Source organism: Oryzias melastigma, unplaced genomic scaffold (genome assembly GCF_002922805.2).
Source record: "Oryzias melastigma strain HK-1 unplaced genomic scaffold, ASM292280v2 sc00931, whole genome shotgun sequence".
Classification (NCBI taxonomy): domain Eukaryota; kingdom Metazoa; phylum Chordata; class Actinopteri; order Beloniformes; family Adrianichthyidae; genus Oryzias; species Oryzias melastigma.
The window spans coordinates 4351-13107 of NW_023417516.1; the positions used below are offsets into that span (position 1 = coordinate 4351).

Sequence of the window (8757 nt, forward strand, 5' to 3'; positions counted from 1 at the left end):
TCATTGCCTGTCAAGTGGCCTGTGCATGAAAATGTCACATTGTCTGAGAAAGTTGTATATGGCACAGGTGTGTGGTGACCTCTCGGGTAAACCTAGGTAACATCCATTCAAAGTTGTCCCCAGTGGACTGTAAATGTCTTTCCTCATCATCTGCCGTTATGAGCATTGTGTCAGATACTCCGTATTATGCAAAACAAAAGGGAAAACACCCTCATAATATATCAGGGACATGCATTTGGTTGAACCAATTACATGCTAACATTCACAAGACGTGTCACTCATTCTGTGCACGCCATGCCACAGTAATCTCAACGCCGTTTTTTTTTAGCTTTGCGGGAATCCATGTGAAAAGTAATTGTTTATTTCTCATTTATGTATTAGGCAGTCTGTCTTCTCTATGATCTATTTTCTTTTGAGACAGACACAATAATATAACACACAGCACAGCTTGATAGAGCGCCTATTTCTGCTCAAAGCTCCTTCCTTTGAATGAAAATGAATGAAGGCGTGGTGCAGTGGTAATGTATCAACATAAAATATTGAAATAGCCCAACCAAGGGCAAACTGCATGTAATTGAAACTCTCTCTGTTCAGAGAACAAGGAACCGGTGTCCCTGCATCTGAGGTTTTGGCAGAAGGGCTTTTAGGCATTTGTTTCAGGTTTCTCCTCTTTTCCTCCCTTCCGAGATTTAATTGCCTTTTTGAGAAAATTGCATAGAAAGTGTTGGATTTCTGTCTTATTTATAACCCTTGTTGTAGGACATCGGGGTACCTTTTCCCTATTTGTTCACATGAGCTAAGATGATTGTTTTGTTCCATTTAACCTTGATGAAGGAGAAAAACAAATCGTATAGATGGTCCTGAACTGATGCTGTCAGATGCTCCTCTCAGGTGACCCAGAGGTTAGACAGCAGTCACTCTATAGAGAAAGAGAATATGTCGTTTGTTGTTGTACACCATACATGGTCTTGATTTTCTGCTACAGTTAGTCCCTTACAGTAAAACTGGAAGAAACAGGAAGAAATGTCGAATTAAGTTGATTTTTTTGCAATCAATTCAAGGAGATTCATTACTTCAGGATTTAGATAAGGGCTCGGATATACTCGGATATTTGTAATCTGTTACTGAACATGTTTGTGAAAGTAAATATAGCAATTCAGAATAACGTTGAATTTTAAGTATTTAAACTAGGGTCGGGAATCTATTTAAAAAAATTAACTAATTAATCGCAAATCTGGACAACATTAATCGCGATTAATCGCCTTTTTTTTCTTTAGTTACAGTATTTGCCAGCCACTTATTATCTGCAAAAAGTCAAAATATGAAATCATATGGAAAATCTTACATTTAAAACGTTTATTTTTAACTCTTTGAAACCTAGTGCCTAAAACTCTATTTTTTAATTTACCTCTGTATTTTTAATTTGAAAGACTACCAGCTTGCTTATTTAATTTCATTTTAATCAGCACAACCTCTCCTATGTGACACTACCTTTATTTAGTCATTTTTCAATGTAATATTCACACACTAGACTTAAAATTATGCAAAAATAGAAAATTCCATCTGGAAAATGTGATTCATTCTGCTGTGGAAACCCCATAAATGTTGAACAACTACAACAAAGACTGAAAGTTTTAGCTGTAATTTTATAAAAATAACAAGAAGCAAAATAGTCAACAATCTAATCAACAAAATTAGATAAAAATCCTGGCTAAAGTCACACCAGGCAGCTAAAAAAAACAAGAATTTCTCACTGCTGTCTATTTTACATTTTTCCTGGAATCCTGTTTTTTTATTTTTCCTCATACATTTTCTTTATTAAAAATAATAAAAAAAATTTGGGGAAGAATTTTGATACAGTTAGATTTCAGATTGGCTGGAAACTACACAGGTGGGGGCGTGTCTGTCCATCCGGCTACGTCGGTGGGTGGGACTTTCGCAGATTTTTCGCAATTTCTAGACGTCGGTGCTTGTTGTGTTTTGATCTGTTCCATCCATCCATTTTCTTACCCCACTGTATCCCTTTTGGGGTCACGGTGCTGCCAGAGCCTCATCTGGCTACTGTCGGGCGAAGGTGGGATACCCTGGAATCGAATCGAATCTACTCCTATCTGACGATCCTAGTTTAGACATAAATTTTGAGAGTCGATTTCTGGCAATATTTACCATCAAGCAATCATAGTGAAGTAATCGGGGGTGAATAAACACCTCTGCCTGTCTGCTCCATGCTTGTCTGATGGATGCTTTGTCCTCTTCCAGCATGGTGAAGAGCACTATAGGCTGGTCACCCTCTCAAGAGTCCCTACATCTGGCAGCCCCATTAATCTTCCACAGCAGCTGTGCCCCTGTCTCTCTTTGTGTAAGGGAGACAGAAAGTCATTTTTAGTCATTATCTTCCCCCTGGCATATGCTCATTCCACTTATCACACTTAACCTGCACTTTGATGTTGAAACTCAACTGCTTCTCTAGATTCACTCAGACACCAGCTGTCCGGCAAAACGTACTGCATTAGAGCAAAAACTTGCTGCAAGTTGGTTTTTACTGAACTTGAAGTGGTCTTTCATCCCATTGGACAGCGGACGAGGCTTGTAAATTAATGCTTAAGAGGGAAGGAAACTTGGTCAGTCCTCTCGGGGGTGGCAGGCCGTTAAAAACTCCCCTCCCCAAAAAAGTGGATGGCTGTTGAACCGTAAAACAAGGTCAGATGCCGGAGAGATGGCAGGCAGCCCCTCACGTCGCATCACATTTGATGGGGTTTTGCGGTCGGAAGACGGATGCGTGGAAGGCGCAGTCGCCGGTTTGTGGGGCGGCCTCTTTGATGTGCACTCATCTGACTGTGGGCAGGCTGTGCGCATTACCAGCTAATTAACTGCTTGACTCAGAGATGGTGTTTGTGAAGTTTAACAAAGACTTCAAGACATTTGATGGAACTTGGATTGAAAAGAAATGATTAAAATTGGGATGAATGGTGGCTGGTATTATGCTCTCTGCTGTTGGCCACTTACTCTGAAATTAAACTGCACATGAAACTTAATTGCATAGCTTTAAAAAAAAGGTGCACAGTTTAGTATTAATATCCCTATTTAAATACTAAAAATAGTGAGCAAAATGTTCTTACTTTTTAAACATTTAGGTGTCTTTCTATACATACCATATGCATGGGAGTCTCATGGGAAAGTAGACAAGAATCACAATCCGTCACAGAGTCTACAGGGATTGGTTGTAATCAATGTAAAAAGTTTAGGTGGCAGCTCACCTTCTGGCCTCTGCCTGGCTGGCTGCTCTTAGTGGTTTGAGGTGCCCGGGGGGGCAACCGGGTTCAGTTGGCTTAGTCTGCAGCTAATTGGATCAGGGAATGGAAAGATTCCCGTGGCTCCCCCCTTCACAGGCTGAGAGGTTATTGACATGGTCTCAACAGCAATATATACTAATGTCAGGGCAATCTTACTAGATTAGACCTGTTGTCATCTTGGCAAACATTAGAAATTAATGTGACAAAATCTCCTAAAATACCATATTTAAGGGGAAATAAGTCACAATTTGAAAGTCTAGGTTCTGTCCAAACTTGTAGCGCTCAATCAATGCAAATAAAATAGTCTTGTACAATTAAAAGCCTTTTTTTTCTTTCTTATAAAATATAATTGTGTGTCTTATAAACCGGAACACCTTATATTTGGATTAATTATGGCCTGTAGCAGTCACTGAATGCAAGGACTGTATTGTTCTCGAATACAGAAACATTTCTGCGCCTTTGAGTGAAAATTTGACCCCCGCCGCATCAACCAAAACTCACCAAAATTTGAAAACACCTAGAACCCAGTAAAAACTCATTTTTGGCCACATGACAACCCCCACCCCCTCCCCCCAAAAAACGATGACCTCATGGTGGGCGAAACCTTTAAAAAAACATAAAAAATGAAAGGGACAAATTGCTTATGGAATAAAAAAATAAAATCTATTTACACTAACAAAACCAAAACATATGTGTCGGGGATATTTAAATACGGAAGTTATGAAATTATTATGGGATGGCCATATGACCTAAAACCTGGTGGCCATTTTGTGGCAAAGTGTGAAATTTCCCAATTTTCACATGTTCTCGCAATTTGTAAAAACGAAACTTTTGTTCCAGTGAATTTCACAAATTTCAACACACATGCTGCCAGCTTAAGTCTACAACCACCACAAAAGTTTTGTTGACATTTGACCTCAGAAGGAGGCTGTCATCTTGAACAAAAAAAATAAATAAATAAAAACTACCCTTAGTACTAGATACAAAAAAAACTCGTCCTAGGGATTTTCCTTGATCGTCTCCAAAATTCTTGAGCGTCATCAGGAAGTTACTGTGGAAAAAAAGTTGCAATTACAAGTTGTAGATTTTGAGCGGCATGCGCATTGCGGGCTCTCAAAAGTGGCATTCTTCTGATACTCACCCATTTTGAAGGGAAATATTGTGAAAAAATACTCAATGGATGCCTGGGTAGAGCTGGACCAAATAATATACCACTGGATATGAACATATCAGGAATATAGGTGTAGTTAGCAAATAACCTTCGTTGCTAAGAAAAGCCAAAAATTTACTTTTGCTGATTTTTTTTTTTTTGCTGAAACTCACGTCAATGTATTTGGTATCCCCAGCCGACCAAAACATACCATGGTTGCTATGGAGACTGATGTTAAAGTAATTTTGAGAGCTAAATGATGCTCTGTCAAAACGTCAGTTTGTGTTTTGTACTAGTTGCAAACAAGATTGGGTGTTGCTATCAATATAGATAGTAAAATAATCAGAGTATGTCTTTTAAAAGCATCACATATTGAATTTATACAAAACATTGACAATCTTTCATTAGAAAAAAAGTTAAAAAAAAATGTTAAAAATAAGAATTAATCCAATATTTTTACAATTTCTTCCAAGTTAAAACAACCCGTCCTTTGTGAACAAACTTTGATATTTTTAAAAGATTAACATTTATTTATTTTTTGTCTTTCCTCATAACTTTAAAAAATATAACAAACAGGTTATCATGACTCGTGGAGGAGCCTTTGATGCACAAAGCTGGAAACTACAAATGTGTTAAATGTTGCCTGTTGCTTAGCATATAAACTTATGTCAAAGCTCTTATCTGAGATTGAAGAATTTTTCCTCTGAACTGTTCGCCTGAAAGCCCACATGCTGTTGGAACTAATCAGCACTTTTTCTTGTTGTCTAGTGCACCAACACCAGATTACTTGTCCCGATAAAGAACAAATGATGCACCCATCCTCATGATATCTCCAAGGACAGGGAAGCCATCTGATAAACAAAGCACAGGTAACCATAGGGATGAGGTCAGCGGGTTCACCCTCGACACCTATAGGGAACCCTGATGTGTGGAGAGTGGAGGTTATGGAGCCATCGCCCGTTCTGTCAGCTGATACTAGATGATAGCGTCTAATGAGAAAAACAAGATCGTCCTGTCTCCACTGACTTTGCTTCCCTCCATCGAGCATGCAATCTGATCATGTTGTCCGACCAGTTTGATACCGATGGTCTCTTTATTTGAGTCAACGACATTATCAGACATCTGCTTCAAATGCTTAAAATATAGAGGGTTTTTGGTCGCCTATTCACATATTGTCTTAGATTTCAAGTCATTTTACATTTTTATTAGTATATATTTTGTCTTCATTGGTTAACACTGTAATAATTGTAATTAAAAGCGTTTTTTTTTAAATCCATTTCATAAACCCCCTTTTTTGAAGGATAAGTCGCTCTGGAGTAGAACTCGCAGCAGCAAAAAAATGCTAATTAAGAAGAAAATAAATTAGATAAAACTCTCACTTTTGTGAGAAATTTATCCAATAGAATATGCTAACAAGAACAGACATTTCACTTAAAATCCTATTAAGTGGAATAGACGGTTCCAAAACAGTATTTAGCTACATGAAACATAGGAGGAATCTAGTATAGACCTATTGGTGCAAGATGAGAATAATTATTCAGATAACCATAGCATGCAAAAAATATGCTAACACATAAATTAAACTCTTTATATCACCTTAAATCAATAAAATCTGTTGAATTCTTCATCCTCTGTGTCGCTTTGGAGCAATTCTGCTAAGCCTGCCCGAAGACTGAGTGACACTTCTTCTTCTTCATTTCTCTCAGTGGCAAAACTGATACACACATCTACAGTGCCCTCTAGTGGTGGACCGTATTTATTTTTTATTTTTATGCAAACCGGTGTGTATTGGCAAGAATCTTGTGATACGATACGTATCCGGATACACATCTCGCGATACGATACATATCGCGATATATCCCAAGACTGTACCAGAGCAATTTTTCACTTCTTTTTACTTGGTAATATAAGTAGAACATGTCTCTTGATAATAAAACCGCAATGCTGAACCAATAAGACTGAACATTTAACACAAGCTGGTTCTCACAAGATTAGATTATCTCCCAAGATAGAATCGGCAAATGAAATATCGCGATACATTAACAAATCGATTTTTCACTACACCCCTTCAAATTATGTCCAAAAAAAAAAAAAACATGACTTATACTCCAAAAACATGGCTATCCCTTTCATGGACATGCTTGCTGGGGCCTATCCCAGCCACTGTTGGGAAAATAAGTTGCCACTCTTCTGTAGGAAAATTTTCACTCTACTTTAACACCTTTAACACCAGAGCTGTAGCTGCACTGTTGACATCCTTACTGTCAAACTTTTAAACCGTTTACGTAAATAATGTAATCCCAGCTGATTCTGAAAAGCAGCCGTATGCTGATGAGCATAGGGAAGTGCTAACAGAATTTATGATAATCATTTTTTCTAAGTAATGTGATGGGCTTTCATATTTTGCCAAAGAAAGCCGACCATCTGATGACGCAAAATCCAGCCCAGTGTGCCCCAAGTTTCCTTTTTAGGTCCATGACTCAGAAGTGCTTTTTTCAAACGGCAATCATTTAAAAGCATTTGGTGGAAAGGGAGAAAAAGAATAGCATTGTGTGGCCTTTTCCACAAATCAGAAAGTAAAAGTGCCCGAAGCCATGAAGTGAAACAGGTGACATAGCTGAGTGCTTTGCTCTAGGGACTGGCATAAAAATATACCAAAACTGCTATATTTTCATCTGGTGGTTTGGAGAATTGTTGTAGAAAGCCAACTTTTGAGTGAGAGGGAAAAACAAAGAGGAATTCAGAAAAGAAAATGTCCATATTTTCTTACAAAAACCTGCAAATAGCCTCAATGTTTTGGTGTAAATTCAAGTTTACCAGGTGATGTTGTGTGGCTGTGTTTAAGAGTATTTTAGAGTAAATCATAAGCATTCAGACTATAAAAAAGGACGTTTGTTTTTCTCCTTTAGAGGCCTGAATGCTTTCAAAACTGCCCCGAGTTGAAGCTGTTACCCAGCATGCAAGTGCTTTGTCTGTGTTCAATCTCCCCATAAACACAAATGCAGACCATGTTATTTTATGAGCACACCGGGTGAGACTCACCCATTGTCTCTGTATGAGGCTGATTCAAAATGGCCGCCCTCAGCACTCAAATTGATCATAATTGTATTTCCAAACTCCTGCTCAGTGGGGCATTACATTTCGTGTTATTGACTTTAAAAACACATTCAGTGATACTACTTGCAATTTCATTACACCGCTGTCAATTACCACTCTGTGAACAAAGCATGCCCGCAAATAAAATGTATGAGGTAATTTTCCAAATGCCACTTAGGAGGTACTGCTGTCTGAGCGATGGGCATGCTTAATTTGTGCACTTGCTTACTGCAAATCTGGTTATGCATAGGCAGCCGTGCACATTTCATTACAAAACACAGGAGACTGGGAGTGATTGCCTCCGATCCTTTCACATCAACACTTTATATGACGATACCACCAGCCAAGCCCTGGCAAAGGGTATGCGCTATATGCTGAGGAACAAAGGGGATTCTGCATCTCTCTATTCAACCCTTTTTTTTTTTTGTTTATAGCTATTTTTGGTCATACATCATGCTAACAATACCAACTATCAAACTCATCTGATTCGTCAGTATTCCTCAAGCATTCTCTAGCATTTTAAAAGTCAATTTCTTGTGAAAAACAATCTAAACGTTAAAAATAAAAAGTACTAATATTTGATATAGTATCTGGCTCTTTAGTAAGTGACCATGGTACAAGGGTGATAATGGCCTTTGAGATTTCCATTTCCAGAAATAAATGCAGCAACTGTTCTATGCTTCACTTTCCGTGTTATTCCTAATTTCTTATAATGGACAACCCATCGGACATTATTACTTACATACTTGTCAGATATCAAATATTGAAGAAGTTATATGTATTATTGACTGAGTTGAGCTGGGTTCACACCAGTTTTATTGTTAAGTTAGTGTACAGACACAATCAGAGGGCTTGAGGCGCATAAATCAGACAGAAGTGATTTTGGACATTGCGGCCCTTCAAGAGCTAAAAAATCCAAACTTTGGCAAAGAAGACGTGTTTAGTTGACAATCAGGAACTCAACTTTGGCTCGTGACGGGTTGATGATGTGTTAAGTGAGTCCAAAACCAACCTCGGAGAGGATCCGATCATTCTAATCTTGAACTTTGTAATATTTTTCTATTGAGACAGCAATGAAAAGATTGTCTGTCATTCTTATTTATATCTTTTTCTCCTTACCAATAAGCACCTTGAAGGCTTATAACCCATAGTTGTCCAGTCTACTTTCCCCACACTCCAGGCAATCACTGTTGAAAGAAATTAACTTTGTCATAGGGT

General features: G+C 38.1%; 2 long non-coding RNA genes across 2 annotated transcripts; both read right to left on the reverse strand.

Moving 5' to 3' along the window:
- Window positions 1-701: 701 nt before the first annotated feature.
- LOC112142049 lies at window positions 702-2986 on the reverse strand. The gene is made up of 3 exons (XR_004947557.1): window positions 2209-2986; window positions 2011-2120; window positions 702-919 (listed from the first exon to the last, which is right to left on the reverse strand). It is a non-coding gene; the product is annotated as an uncharacterized LOC112142049 (long non-coding RNA).
- A 948-nt stretch (window positions 2987-3934) lies between these two features.
- Window positions 3935-5701, reverse strand: LOC112142050. Its single transcript, XR_004947558.1, has 2 exons — window positions 4435-5701; window positions 3935-4344 (listed from the first exon to the last, which is right to left on the reverse strand). It is a non-coding gene; the product is annotated as an uncharacterized LOC112142050 (long non-coding RNA).
- Window positions 5702-8757: the final 3056 nt, after the last annotated feature.